Genomic DNA, 15,877 nt, shown 5'->3' on the forward strand with positions numbered 1-15,877 from the left:
TTTCGGGCAGGCCTGAGATCGGGAGGGAAGAGACGAATCTATCCACAATTTGAGGGGTGTCCACAGTAAGTTCATGTACTTGGCCCCTCCCCTCCACCAAAAATATTGGTTCTTTCGACTCTAACAACAAGAATTCTCCTTTCACTGCACTTTGTATGAGTTTTTAAGCTTTCTTCGGTGGAATGTCCCTACTTTCTATTTAGGAGTTGGTTTAGTTTAATCTCCTCCCCTACTTCACTTGGTTGCCACCCTCCACACCCCGGCTGTTTACTCCGATTGCGGAAGTAGCTCGGGTGGAGCTCCCGGGACAGTACCATTGAGTACGTCTTTTGCGTATCTATTTAACTGGCATTCCATTCAGGCCAATGAAATGCCTGAAAGCCCAAGGCGGGTGGGGCAGAGGGCCAATCAGGGTCTTTGGCGGGGTGTGGCTGCGTCCTGGGGCGGGGAATCGCGTAATGGCGGACACGGGCCGGCTGACCACGGCTGGGGGCGTAGCGCACTGAGCGGGGTCCGGCAGTGTGGCAGCCGGCGCGTTGGCCAGTGGGAACAGACCCGGGCGAAGAAGGGTGGCTAGCAGGTTCTTCTGTCGCCGAGGGCGACTGCGCGAGACCAGGTGAGCAACAAGTCCCCGCTGGCGGGCCCCTCTGTGAGGCACTGGGCCCGGCGGGGCCGCCCCTCCCGAGCCGCTCAGGTCTTGCAGGTGTGGGCACCTTGTCTCCTGCTACCGACTGGTAGAGGGTGAGCGGTCTTCGCGGTGTGGCGTCTTACTCTCCACTCCTCTCCCCTGGAAGGAGGTGTGCAGGAGATCCCCTCGGGGACTGGAGGGGCCCACGAGTCCGTCGTGTTTCGAAAGTGCCCTAACTTGACCTAGCTCTGCCACCACTCGCTGTGTGACCTTGGGCAAGTCACTTCCCTCTCTGGACTTCAGTTTCCCCTTTTATAAAGAGGAGGCTTTGCAGGCAGATTGTACACGGGTTGGATCCCAGCTGTTGTATGAGATCTTGGGCAAGTTCTTCCGCGGGCGGAGCCTCAGTTTCCATCTACAGGCCATGAGGGAATGGAGGTTGCTCTTTGACACTGCTGGCCTAAGTTGCCAAGTGGTGGTTGGGGCTCTGTGTACCTATGTGTACAGGATGGGACCGCAGAGTAATTTGGAGGTATGTGTGTTCAGGATGGTACTGCAGAATAAGGAGAGCTGGCTAAAGGGTCTTTTTGACGAAGGCTTCGGTTGGACCCCAGACTATGATGGAGTGATGTCTCGGTCCTGCAGGATCCTAGAGCCTCTGAGATGGGGAAGTTTTATATAGTTCCTCATAAAAACAGAAGAGGAAGGAATCCTGTAGCCTCTTGGGGCTGTGCTTGAAATTTAGGCCCAAAAGAATGCAGGAGGGTAAGGAGGAGGAAGGAGAACATTTATGGGACTCCTAGTGTGTGCCAGACCTTGTTGAGGCATATGTTCTTATTTTTTACAGCTACCCTTCAGAATTTACACATAAGAAAACTAAGTTAGGGAGTTAAGCAACTTGCTCAAGGTCAGCCTGTAAGGTGCAGAACTTACCAAGGTGTTCCTCTGAGACGCACTGGGTAATGGGGAATTCTCTGCCCACTTGTAAGAAGTTTGCTTTGTCACAAATGCGGTGAGGGGTCTGGTCCTAGACACTTCTGGGAGACAGGCAGGCTCTTGATCCCCTGTGTTCAGTCTGTGAGTTGGAAAGGATCATTTCTCACTTTTAGAAGTCACTTTGAAGTGTGCTAGAACTTCAGAGTTCAGTTTGAATCCTGGCTGGGTGGCCTAGGGTAGAAAGTTCACCAACTGTCATTGGTGTGTAGACTTGACGCTTGGTTCAGAGTGGTGCCAGCCCAGTAACTTTTTCTCCTTCCTGTGATAGGCCAAGTTTCCGGGGGGGGGGGGGGGGACGGGAGAAATGTCCCATTTGTTAATTCAAATTTCTTTGGATTCTTAGAGTAAAGTTTCAATAGCCCACATCTGACAAAGCATGTTTCTTTGTGCTCTCTGTTTCTACCTCTAGTTTAGTGAAGATTGTGGACCTGGATTGTGAGTAGTTGTGTACTAAAAATTACAGCCCTTAATTTTTCCAAACCTTGGAGCTTTTGGTTAATTAAAATGGTAGAACCGTCATTGTATATTGTTCTGATATGTCAGTGGAAGGGAAGAAAATTGGAAGAGGAAGTTGCTAAGAAAGAGGGCGTTTCTTAGTAGTGGAGCCAATATGTATTTCTTTGTTTGAAATTCAGCAACTGAAGGAGGAAGGAAGGAAACTCGTCTTCCTGTTCAGATATATTTAAGAGCTGTCCCTGTGGCTGGCTCTGTCCAGGCTTGGCTTTTACAGAAGTAGTCAATTGTAATTTGTTTACTGTTCTGGAATAAAATAATTTTAAGTCTTAAACCCTCTATAAACTTAAGAAAAAATAGAACATTTTACTGGATATATTACTTATCAGTGGTTAATTCTTTTTCTTGACATAATTAACTAGCTGCAGTCTTTGGGTCTGTTTTAACTGTGATTTAAATTAGTGCATTTTAACCTAAGAGGAATTGGGTGATGCCGATGTCACCATCACTTGAAAAACACGTAATGGTATGTTAGGTTATTGACATTTGTTAAAAGTCTTTTTAATGCTTTATTTTATAGGACTGTATATTGTGAATAGTTGTTAAGATATTGAATTTATTGCATGTGAAGATCTACCTTTATTTTCAATATTGGTTATATTTTTTGTATAAGGTTTAGTTTTAATTAGTATTATACCAGTTCACAGTACCTTGTGAGCCCCCACCCCCAAAAAAGGTTCTTGGAGCTGTGGGTATTTCTGAATTTAGAATTTTTTAGATTTTAGAAATATGGTGCATGTACTGTGGTTATATAACATCCCAGAGAGGTCAGGGGCAGCACTTTGTAATCAAACTCTTTTCTGTAGTAAAATGTCAGCATTTTCATATCAACTAGGATAAATAAAAACTATTAAGTAGCCACATGTCATTTCACATCATGTTTTGTTGCTAAGTGAATAATGAAAAACTTGTTTTTTGCAGCCTTTTGGATTTTGGAGTGGAAGTTAAAGAGTTATGGACGCCTATGGATAAAATTTATATGATGACCAGAACAATGGCAAGGATTGTAAACCAAGCTAATTTCAGAGTGATGGGTCCTAAAAACAGTATTACATGGAAGAGATGTTTTTTGTTTCTTTCAGTCTTATTCTAATTAATATGTACCAATTTGCATTTTTCTTAAGTATCAAAATTTACCTTTTAATACCCTCATTGGTACTTGTTTTAGATGTTAAATGCTTGACTGATACTCTATACCCCTCTTTTTTAAAAAGATTTTATTTATTTATTTTTAGACAGAAGGGAAGGGAGGGAGAAAGAGAGGGAGAGAAACATCAATGTGTGGTTGCCTATCACATGCCCCCAGTTGGGGACCTGGCCTGCAACCCAGGCATGTGCCCCTACTGGGAATCAAACTGAGAACCCCATGGTTCTCAGGCTGGGGATGAATCCACTGAGCCACACCAGCCAGGACTATACCCCTCCTTTTTAAAGAGTGCTTTATAGTGTCTGTGCTCATCTTTGTGTAACAATGAACAGAATTACACCTTTTTCCATATAGTTCAGAGAAAGACTCATCAGGTGAGGATCTGGAGATTTCATGTTTACAGAATTTAAAGCTGATGTTCCATTCAAGGTGGTGTTTAGTAAGACATCACAGCTGGATGGGATTTATGTCAAAAAGTTTTGTTTTCAATTTATGAAGCCTCCACAATCTGCATACCTTGAAAAGGAGTTCACTAAAATATGTTTAATATTTTAGAGTATTATTATTTTAAACATATGCTATAAGAGAAACTTGAATTTACTAGCCTTATGAATTTGGGTGGTTTTTAAAAATATTTTATTTATTTATTTTTAGAGAGGAGAAGGGAGGGAGAAAGAGAGGGAGAGAAACATCAGTGTGTGGTTGCCTCTTATGTGCCCCTTTCTGAGGACCTGGCCCACAACCCAGGCATGTGCCCTGACTGGGAATTGAACCGGCAACCCATTGGTTCACAGGCCAGGACTCAATCCACTGAGCCGCACTAACCAGGGTGAAGGACCTCTTAAATTTACAAAGACTCAGTGTACTCTTTATTTTTCTTAGACAGTCTAACTATAGACTGAGGTGATTGGTATTGTTGGAGATTAAAGAATTCTTATTATTTAAATTTATTGATTTTAGAGAGTAAGGGAGAGAGAAAGAGAGAGGAACACTGATTTGTTGTTCCATTAATTATTTATGTATTCATTGGTTGCCTTTTTTTTCTGGTGTGTCCCCTGACTGGGGATTGAACCCCAATCCTGGTGTATTGGGACAGCGCTATAACCAGGTGCCCTACCTGTCCAGGGCTAAAGAATTCTTTCTAAGAGAAGCTCCATGACAGCATGAATTTGAGAGATTCTGGACTTTTTAAAAAATATATATTTTTAAAAGATTTTATTTATTTATCTTTAGAGGGGAAGGGAAGGAGAGAGGGAGAGAAGTATCTATGTATGGTTGCTTCTCGTGCATTCCCTGCTGGGAACTGGCTTGCAGCCCAAGCATATGCCCTGACTAAGAATCGAACCACGATCCTTTGTTTTGCAGGCCTGCACTCAATCCAGGATTCTGGACTTTTAAGATACCACATGGCCACTTGATTGAGGGTCTCAATTTATCCTCCTAATTGGGTGTCTCCACAATTCCTGAGAATAGTACTGTCACTGTCTGGAAGATAGAAGGGGTGCAGACAGGTATATCAGGAATTACAGGTGGAATCGGCATATGATTGGACTAGGGAGTAGGAGCAATTCTTATCCAGATTACTCCCTTTTCTTCTATTTCATAAGCATAGATGATGTAAAAGGATTATGAATTAGGGGACTAACATTCTATTCCAAGTCTGTTGTGATTGTGGGTAAGTTTTTCAAGGCAGGAACTGTGTCTTATTCTTTGTTTTTATTCTGTAATAAAGGTCAGGGCACCAAACGTGTCTTTCATCAGAATTTACCATTTGAAAATATTCATATCTGGCCCTAGCGGATGTGGCTCAGTGGATGAGTGCCAGCCTGCGAAGCAAAGGGTCCCAGGTTTGGTTCCCAGTCTAGGGCACATGCTTGGGTTGTGGGCCAGGTCCCCAGTGGTGGTGCACGAGAGGCAACCACACATTGATGTTTCTCTTCTTCTCTTTCTCCCTCCCTTCCCCTCTCTGAAAATAAATAAATAAAATCTTTAAAAAAGAAAATAAAGTGGCTTAAAAAAATTCGTATCTGGCCTGGGAGCTTTGATGTCAGTGCACTACCAGGGTTGAGAACCACTGACATAAGCACATTGTAGGTGTTCAGCAAATACATATTGATTAATTTACTGTTGGTCCTGGCATGAATTGAGTAGGGAAGAGGGAAAACCCTGGGAAGAGGTCCCAGGTTTTTTGATAAAGTAAAGTAGCTTTCCAAGATACCAGCACACATCTAACAGTTGGCAGATCTGGACCGTGGTCAGTGCATTGCTAGCTACTCTGCCAGCATTACCACCGTGATTTTGTGACCTAGGTAGGATTAGTCTGTGTCAACAGGCAGCTCAAAGTTTTGTTTACTTCTTGGGTGGTGGCCTTACTGACTAAGATCTACTAGGGCGACAATTGCAAAACTAAGAATAGGTAGAAGTGCAAGAATTGTTGGGAATTTTGGTGAGGGAGGTGGACTGCTGGACACCAGTGATGCCAAGGGAAGAAATATGGGAAGTTGTAATTTGACTGGGTCTCCAACACATGACAAAGTGCATGGAACATAATTGGTGTTCCATAGCTTTTTGTTGACCAAAGAAATGAATGGCTCTTTGTTTGGAAAGAGGCATGTATAGGCTGTGAAATAAGATGCTTCCTAATCATCCTTCAGAATTGAGATAAGATGTCATCTATTCCATGAAGCATTTCCAAGAAAAGTTGAGTGAGTCCCTTGTATATTTTCTCCTTCTGTAAATCATTTATCAGATTATCAAATTTGATATCAGATAAATTACAAAACTTTCCCTTTGCTGCCTGTGAGCTCCTTAAGGGCCAGACTATCTATATTGGTTTATTTTTGTATGATTGGTATTCAACATGCCATAAAAGATGTAACAGATGCTAAATTTGGCCTGTCTTCTTCATTTTTGTAGTCTTCTCTTTCTTCCAACTCATGGGCTTTTCAGTTAAAATCAGTGAACATTTATTATTCTGAGAGGTAGGTCTTTCATAGACCTTGAGATAGAGTTTTTCAACCTTGGCATTATTGACATTTTGGGTGAGATAATTCTGTGACTGTGGAGGGCTTTCTTGTGCATTCTAGCGTGTTTAGCAGCATTCCTGATCTCTACTACCCACTACTTGTGACAGCAAAAATGTTTCTAGATATTGTCAAATGTCCCTTGGAGGGCAAAATTGCCCCCTGTTTAGAATTACTGAACCAAGGGTAGGGTGGTGTATAGTCATAAAGGGAAGTGAGTATAAAGTCCTTAGGTACATACTCCTTGTATTCCTTCTTTCTGTTTATACAGTCTCTTGTCTCTGACTTTTGGCTAAGAAAGAAAAAAGAAATCAGGAGGTGACAGCTTTACAGTAGCCCTATTTTATTCTGTGCAAATTTTTTAATTTGGTTTAAATATATTAGAGCAGTATAGATAGTTGAATTATTTATGCAGACAGGTCTTTGTAAGATCAGTTTCTACTACTGATTAGATGGAGTAAAGAACTAGAATAACTACTCCCTTGCATAAAAGACTTCTTCAGAAAAGCTTATAGCTGAGAAGCTTAATACCTGAGGAATAACCAGCATTGATTTTATAGAGAACTTGCCAGCAGTTGTCAGGATTCTTTGCTGATGTTTGAATTTCATGGCTAAAACATACTTTTTGATATCCCTGCATACTTTATAACTTATAAACACGTTTAGCCAATAGGCATGTTTTTCTAAGCTCAGTATTTTTTGTGATAGGTAGATTGTTCAAGGCAGGGTCATTGGTCCTTTGGGGCATTCTTAAAGTGATGATAAGTTAGTTCTAACATTTGGTGACTTCGCTCTCCTTTGGCCAACCCTCCACAAATAACGTTATAATCATTCATGTCTTAGTAATCATTAAAATGAAGTTGAATAAATGTTTCTTTTTCTTGTTCCCTTAGAAGTTATGAATGGTACTCTAGAAAATTCAAATGTATAGTTATGAATGGTATCTCAGAATAGTTACCATTTATGCAAATGAAGCACTCTTCTTAACTTAGAAACCAAACAGAATTGAATTAGAAAGGAAGAATTGAATAGAAACAAGAATTGTTGAATGCTTGAAGAGGGAATAATGTTCAGATATAGAAGTATCTTAGAAAAATTTGCTCTTCATCATGATTTCCACTCACTAATAAAGAAAAACAGTTTGAAATTGATGGGAATGGCTATTAAACTTTGCCTCTGATGTTATTTTTCTTTTTTTTAAAAAACTATTTATTTATTTATTTATTTATCTTCAGAGGGGAAGGAGAGAGGGAGAGAAACATCAATGTATGGTTGCCTTTCGTGTGTCCCCTGCTGGGAGTTGGCCTGCAGGGAACCGGCCTGCAACCCAGGCATGTGCCCTGGCTGGGAATCGAACCGCGTGATGTTATTTTTCAAGCTGTTTTTCTTTTGTGGTAAAATATTAAAAAGCCAGAGTTATTCTCTTAGTTCTAAGATTAATTCCAGTTGAACAGAAGTACGTTTTTTAGTTTTAGAATATAGAAGATCTTTTGGGAAGAAGCAGTGGTTCAACTTAGTTCAAATTTGAGTGAATACATATATGTTTATGCACATATACATACACATATAAATAATGGTGACATTTAAATTACATAATTGACATAGTAAAGTAACAAGAGCAGTTCTCTTACTCTCAAGCATTTAGAATTGAGACCTTTTTCTCCCCTTATAATGCCATTGTTCTAGCAAGCACTCAGTCTAAAAGCTCTCTCAAATCATATCTTGAAAAATTGTTTAACTGTGTAAAAGAAGGTCCTATGTCATGCTCATGGATGTTCCTGTCTATTTATAATTGAGAAACGTAAGTAAATTTCCCTTTGTAAGAATACTCATAGTCTTTTTTTAAAAGATTTTATTTATTTATCCTTAGAGGGGAAGGGAAGGAGAGAAATATCAATGTATGGTTGCCTCTCATGGGTCCCCTGCTGGGAACCAGCCTGCAACCCAGGCATGTGCCCCGACTGGGAATCGAACTGTGATCATCTGGTTTGCAGGCCCGCACTCAATCCATTGAGCTATACCAGCCAGGACTACTTTATTTATTTTTTAAAATAAATTTTATTTATCTTTAGAGGGGAAGGGAAGGAGAGAGGGAAAGAAATATCAGTGTATGGTTGCCTCTGGTGTGTCCCCTGCCGGGAACTGGCCTGCAGCCCAGGCATGTGCCCTGACTGGAAATCCAACCGTGATTGTCTGGTTCGCAGGCCTGTGCTCAATCCACTGAGCTACACCAGCCAGGGCAAAATTTTTTATTTTTTAAAAAGATTTTATTTATTTATTTTTGGAGAGAGGGAAAAAGAGAGGAGAGAAGCATCTTTGTGTGGCTGCCTCCCATGCTTACACCACTGGGGATCTGGCCTGCAACCCAGGTATGTGCCCTGACTGGGAATCGAACCAGCGACCGTTTGGTTTGCAGGCCAGCACTCAGCCCACTGAGCCATACCAGCCAGTGCATTAATTAAATTTTTTAAAGGTAAAATTTACATATGGTGAAATCCTTAGTAATGCAAGTATATAATTAGATCAGTTTTGACAAATGGAAACACATGTGTAGCCCACACCCCAATCAAGAGATAGAACATTTCTATAACCCTTCAAAGTTTCATCACACTTCCTTCCAGTCAATCCCCCGTCTTATAGGCAACCAGTGTTCTCATTTCTATCTTCACATATTAATTCTACCTGTTACTGACTCATAGTATGCACTCTTTTATGTCTGAATTCTTCTGTTCAACGTGAAGTTTTTGAGATTAATCCACATTGATGTATATATCAGTATAAACCCAAGTCCTTTGATACATGTGTAGAGTTTTCCAACAAACGATAGCTTCTAATTTGCTTATTCTTACATCATATCTTTTTTTTTAATTTGCTGTGGTATCTGCATGTAATTTACTTCCCTTTTCTAGTATCCTAGATTTATTTGTTTTAAAAATCCCTTTGAAATTGCAAGAGTAATACATGCTCATTGCAACAAATTACACAATCAAAAGTGAATAAAGAACGAAAGTTTCCTCAGATTTATTTTTATTTCTACCTTTTTCCAATTATGAAAATGAGTACTCTTTGTAACAAAAGAAAAAAGTCATATTAAAAAATACGAAGCAGAGAATAAGAATCACCTGTAATCCCACCAGTTAGCATTTTGATGTATTTTCTTCTTTCTGTACACTTTGTTTACCATAGCTAAAACCATAGTTTAGGAATTTTTAGGCTTCTTTTCTTGTATTAGATTCGTCACATCCTCATTAATCAGTTTTTATTTCAATGTTCATGCTTGTGGTCACTCTAAGTTCAAGTAGCTGGCAGTAACCTTGACTGGGTTAGCCTTGTCAGACAGCATTTTTGAATACTCAGCTTTACAGTCAGTCCTCTATCACTAACCTCATTCTTGTATATCTAACACCCAACATTTCTTGCAGAATAGGGGGCAGTATAATTCCGTGGTTATGAGTGTAGATTCTGGAGTCTATCCATCTGGGTTTAATTGTTGGCTTCTCTCCTTACCAGCTCAGTATATACTTTTGGGCAATAACTTTTTTTTAAATTTTAAAAGTAAATTTTTTAAAGATTTTATTTATTTATCTTTAGAGGGGAAGGGAAGGAGAGAGGGAGAGAAATATCAATGTATGGTTGCCTCTTGTGTGCCCCTGCTGGGAACTGGCCTGCAACCCAGGCATGTGCCGTGACTGAGAATCGAACCATGATTGTCTGGTTCTCAGGCCTGTGATCAATCCACTGAGCTACACCAGCCAGGGCTGGGCAATAACTCTTAACCTTTGCTTTCTCATCTGTAAAATGGGGACCTATCTAATTTTACTATAAAACATAGAGCATATCTCAAAGGGTATTGGAAGGGTTAAATGGCATCATTACTTAGTCCAGTGCTCAATAACTTAACAGTTGTTGTTTTAAATTAAGAAATGGCATAGTTGGTCCCATAAAATTTTGGTCTGTCACCCTGGCTGGTGTGGCTCAGTGGATTGAGCTCAGCCTGCAAACCGAAAGGTCGTTGGTTCAATTCCCAGTTAGGGCGCATGCCAGGGTTGGGGGCCAGGTCCCCAGTTGGGGCCGAGTGAGGGGCAACCAAGTGATGTATCTCTCACAGGTTGATGTTTCTCTCTCTCTCTTTCTCCCTCTTTTCCCCTCTCTCTAAAACTAAATAAATAAAATATTTTTAAAATTTACATATGGTGAAAATTTTAAAAATTTGTTCAGCCTGAAATTTTACTGCTTGAAAAGGGATGAAAATGTCAAATTCAACATTTAGGGCTATGTTTCCCAAAATTCTTAATTTCTTTTAGGAGTTTCTTATGGAAATGTTACCTATGAATTTATCTAGACTGTCTTTGAATTATTATTTTTTATATTCTGTAGTTCACCTCTGAATAATGAGTTTTAGTACTTTATTTACTGGATTGGGTAGTAAACTATTATTTTTTATTGGTCCTAATAAAAGCAATAGCTGCTGGATAGTAAGTGTATGTTGTGTGCTGCATAGTGTGTGTGTGTGTGTGTATATATATATATATATCTATATATCTATCCTTCAAATTAGTCATTATTTACAATGAGAAAAGTGAGGCTCAAAGAAATTCAAGTTTGTTCCCAAGATGGGAAATTCAACTAATGTGCCCAAGATCACACAACTAAGCCTACTGGACTTGAATTCAAAACCAGTCAGCTCCTTCCCTTCTTTTCTTCTTTTCCCCTTCTTCCTTCCTTTTTTAAAAAAATAAAACTTCTGTCTTATGCCTCTTGTCTTTCTCATTTTAAAACCTGGGCTTAAATTTTTTAAAAATATACTTTAATTAATTAATTTGTTTGTTTGTTTGTTTGCTTATTTATTTATTTATCTTTAGAGGGGAAAGAAGGAGAGAGGGAGAGAATATCAATGTATGGTTGCCTCTCATGGGTCCTCTGCTGGGAACCGGCCTGCAACCCAGGCATGTGCCCTGACTGGGAATCGAACTGTGATCATCTGGTTCACAGGCCGGCACTCAATCCACCGAGCTACACCAGCCAGGGCAAATATACTTTATTTTTTTTTAAAGCGAACTAAGTCAGAAAAAGCTAAAAACTATATGATTTCACTCATATGTGGGATACAAAACAGAAACTCATAGACACAGACAACAGTATGGTGGTTACAAGAAGGAAGGGGGTTGGGGAATAGTGGGTAGTAAATGGTAAAGGGGGCTAAATATATGGTTGTGGTGGAAGATATTTTGATTTTGGATGGTGGGCGCACAATACAATGTATAGATCATGTATCATAGAAATGTACACTTGAAACCTACATGATCCTATTAACCAATGTCACTCCAGTAAATTTAATGAAAAATAAAACAAAATGTACTTTATTGTTTTGTTAGACTTTTGGTTTATAAGTTCTAAGATTTGATGCAATCTCTGTTTACTATTTCACACCCTCTTTGTTTCATATTAAAGTGTCTTTTATATAACTCTCTTTAAAAAAAAATCTGTATGCATGCAGAAGTTCCTCTGTCCTTTGGTCTTTTGGATACCTTTCTAGGTCTTCTCTATTTTACCTTGTTTTGTGCTGTGATGACCACAACTGCACATTCTATTCTAGGTACAGATACACTTTGGTTTGTACAAGGGCAGGATAATGTGTTCTATGTTTCCAAAGCTTTCGTAATAACAGCCAGCACTTTGTTGCCTTTTTGTAGCTGTATTCAGGATAAGTTCAGGGACTCGGAAACCCTTTTCTTGTAACAGGTAGCTATAGAGCTCATCTGATAATTATAGTTTGGACTATTTTTCTATGTGAATTACCTTATTTTTGTCTACATGGAATCTGTTTTCCACATTTCTCAACATGCAACTTTGTACCATCATATTTTTAGCTATTGCTATGGAATTATCTGTAAACTGAGAAGATTTCTCTAGTTTTTTTTTCTAGATAATTTCTTAAAATGTTACTTGCGATAAATTTCATTTAGCATTAATCCCTGGAGGATCCCTTTGTTTATACATCATTATCTATGCCCTGGCTGGTGTGGCTCAGTGGATTGCGTGTTGGCCTATGGACCACAAAGGGTTGCCAGTTTGATTCCCAGGCAGTGCACATGCCTGGGTTGTGGGCCAGGTCCCCAGTAGGGGGCTCATGAGAGGCAACCACATATTGATGTTTCTCTCCCTCTCTTCCTCTCTCTTTAAAAATAAATAAATAAGTAAAATTTTAAAAATCTTTATCTAGAGAAATAGAACTTTCTTATTTCTGTCTCTAAATGAATTTTCTGTAGGAAAAATTAGCCTTCTTAAGTCGTATTTGTTGTTTTTACTAGCCTTTGGAAGAGTTTTTTTCTTTTTTTAGTTCTATTTAATTTTTATTATATTATATATCCTGTCACCTCAGGTATGCATATGTGTTACCTGAAGCCTCATATACAGTAGGTTCTCTATAAGGCTTTGTCATATTAAATGATCCACAATAGAGTCCTTGCTGGGTAGTTCAGTTGGTTGGAGCATCATCCCCATACACTAAGGTTGTAGGTTCGATCCCTGGTCAGGGCATATGCAAGAAGCAACTAGTGAATGCATGAGTAAGTGGAACAACAAAATTGATGTCTATGTGTATCTCTCCCTCCCTCTACCCCTTCTCCTCTCTCTCTAAAATCAATAAATAGGCCCTGGCTAGTGCAGCTCAGTGGATTGAGCACAGGCCTGCGAACCAGAGGATCGTGGTTCGATTCCCAGTCAGGACACATGCCTGGGTTGCAGGCCAGTTCCCTGCAGGCCAACTCCCAGCAGGGGACGGACAAAAGGCAACCATACATTGATGTTTCTCTCCCTCTCTCCTTCCCCTCTAAAGATAAATAATTAAATTAAAAATCTTTAAAAAAAAGAAAGAAAAGAAAAATATTTAAAAAAAATAAATAAAATCAATAAATAAAAAGAGCCATAATAGGATAATGCCCAGTGTTGAGTTTTTAGTTTAATATTCAACAAATTTATTAAGTACCCACTAGGTGCCAAATACAAGGAATGTAGCTAACTCAGTGCCTGTGAGAGGCAAGGTACTTGTTCTCATGTACTTTAAGGCGGCTTGGATTGACAATAAACAAATGAGCACACAAATTACGTGTTGAAAGATATAATAGTTACTAGCAGTGTGCTATAATAGAGAGATGGAGGAACTTAGGTTAATAAGGAAAGGATTTTTTGGGAAGGTGGCAAACTGGAGCTGAAGAGTGAGCATGAACTAGCCAAATGAAGAGGTGAGGAAAGAGACTTCCAGTGTTGAAGGAACTCTAAGGAGTCTTATTTTTAAGTAAAATGGGATGTTTTGAAAATTTAAAAAAAAATTGATGTACTTGAAGTTAAAAAATCTTTTTAATGCATTATTTCAAGCACATACAAAAATAAAGAGAATGGTATAATGAACTCTTACATATTTATCTCTTAACTTAAACTATTATTAACTTATGGCCAGTCTTTTTTTCTTCTAGTACCCTTTCTCATCCCCTGTCATTTTCAACAGTTAGTGTAACTATTATCTATCTATCTATATTTTACTTTTTCCAACTTTATTAAGATATAATTGACCTTATATATTTCTATATGTATATAAATATATATATATATATATATTTAAGGTGTACAGCATGATAATTTGATCTATATGTACATTGTGAAATGATTATCAGAACCTAGCAAATTAACACATGCATCACCTCAGATAGTTATCATTACTAATGTGACTTTTATTTAAAATTATCTGACCTATAGAACTCTTTAAATATTTGGAGTGTTTTTATTTTCTTTTTATAACAGTTGTATTGAGATTTAGCATATAGTAAACCACATATATTTAAAATGTAAACCTTAGGGTTTTTTATCATTGATTTTGGAGAGAGGAAGAGAGGGAGAAATATCGATTTATTGTTACAATTATTTATGCATTCATTGGTTGATTCTGGTATGTTCCCTGCCTGGCGATTGAATCTGCAATCTTGATGTATTAGGATGATGCTCTAACTAACTGAGCTACTTGGCCAGAGCCAATTTTACTTAAAGTTTTGATATATGTATATACCAGTGAAACCACCACCATGGTCAAGATAATGAACCTATCCACTACCCTTAAATGTTTCCTCCTGCCTCTTTGTAATCACTACCTCCTTCCCTGCTGCCCACCTCCCCAGTCCATGGGCAACCACTGGTCTGCTTTCTATTACTATACATTAGTTTGTATTGTTTAGAATTTTAGATAAGTGGAATCATAGACTAGCTCCCCATTGAGACATACTTGCATAACTCATTCAAGATGAGTCATTGCATCACTCATCCACTTTGTTGCAAGTATCAGTAATTGCCAAGTAATCATTATATGAGTATACTAGTTTATCTGTTTACCTGTTGATGGACATTTGGGTTGTGTACAGTTTGGGGCTATTATAAATAAAGCTGATATGAACATTTGTGTATAAATCTTTGTATGGATATTTCTTTTTGATTTTTAAAATTGAGATGCAATTATATGTCAAACCAATTCACCCATTTAAAGTGTGTATTTCAGTAATTTTTAGTGTATTCACAAGGTTGTGCAACAGCCATCCCCGCTATTTAATTCCAGAGCGTACTCGTCATCCCAGAAAGGAATTCTGTAACTATTAGCAGAGATTCCCGATTCACCTCCCCACTGGCCCTAGATGACCATTAATCTACTCTCTTGTCTATGGATTTGCCTATTACATTTTGTAACAACTCAGTCATACAATATATGGTCTTTTGTGATTGGCTTCTCTTATTTAGCATAATGTTTTCAGAGTTCATCTGTATTGAAGGATGTGCCACTACACCATTCGTTTTTATGGCTGAATAGAATTCCAATGTATGGATCACCACATTTATTTATGTGTTCATCAGCTGATGGAAAATTTTTTTTAAAGATTTTATTTATTTATTTATCTTTAGAGGGGAAGGAGAGAGGGAGAGAAACATCAATGTATGGTTGCCTTTCGTGCGTTCCCTGCTGGGAGTTGGCCTGCAGGGAACCAGCCTGCAACCCAGGCATGTGCCCTGACTGGGAATCGAACCGCGATCCTCTGGTTCACAGGCCCGCGCCCAATCCACTGAGCTACACCAGCCAGGGCTAGCTGATGGAAATTTTAGTTGTTACCACCTTTTGATTGTGATGAATAACTGTGCTATAAATATTCATGTACACTTTTGTGTGGAGATAGGTTTTTAATTCACATGAGTATATACTTATGAGTGGATTTGCTGGTTCTTATAACACTATGTTTGAGGAACTCCCTGTTTTCCAAAGTGGCTGCACCATTATACATTTCCACCAGCAGTGTATGACTCAGTTTTTCACATTCTCACCAGTATTTCCTATCTGTTCTTTTTTTTTTAATTTTAAAAAAGATTGTATTTAGAGAGGGGAAGGGAGAAAGAGAGGGTGAGAAACATCAATTGGTTGCTGAAACTACAACCTGGGCGTGTGCTCTGAATAGGAATTGAACTGGAGAACTTTCACTTTTGTGGGACAACACCCAACCAACTGAGCCACACCAGTCAGGGCTCTTATCTGTTGTT

General features: G+C 38.9%; 1 protein-coding gene across 1 annotated transcript in view; it reads left to right on the forward strand.

Moving 5' to 3' along the window:
- The first annotated feature begins 436 nt into the window (after nt 1-436).
- WASF2 (WASP family member 2) overlaps nt 437-15,877 on the forward strand; it is a 74,956-nt gene continuing 59,515 nt past the window's right edge. The window contains exon 1 of the mRNA XM_037032952.1: nt 437-616. The gene's annotated coding sequence lies outside the window, so the exon portion shown is untranslated. The remainder of the gene's footprint in view (nt 617-15,877) is intronic.

Source organism: Sturnira hondurensis, unplaced genomic scaffold (genome assembly GCF_014824575.4).
Source record: "Sturnira hondurensis isolate 20B ecotype Veracruz unplaced genomic scaffold, ASM1482457v3 Scaffold0021555, whole genome shotgun sequence".
Lineage (NCBI taxonomy): Eukaryota > Metazoa > Chordata > Mammalia > Chiroptera > Phyllostomidae > Sturnira > Sturnira hondurensis.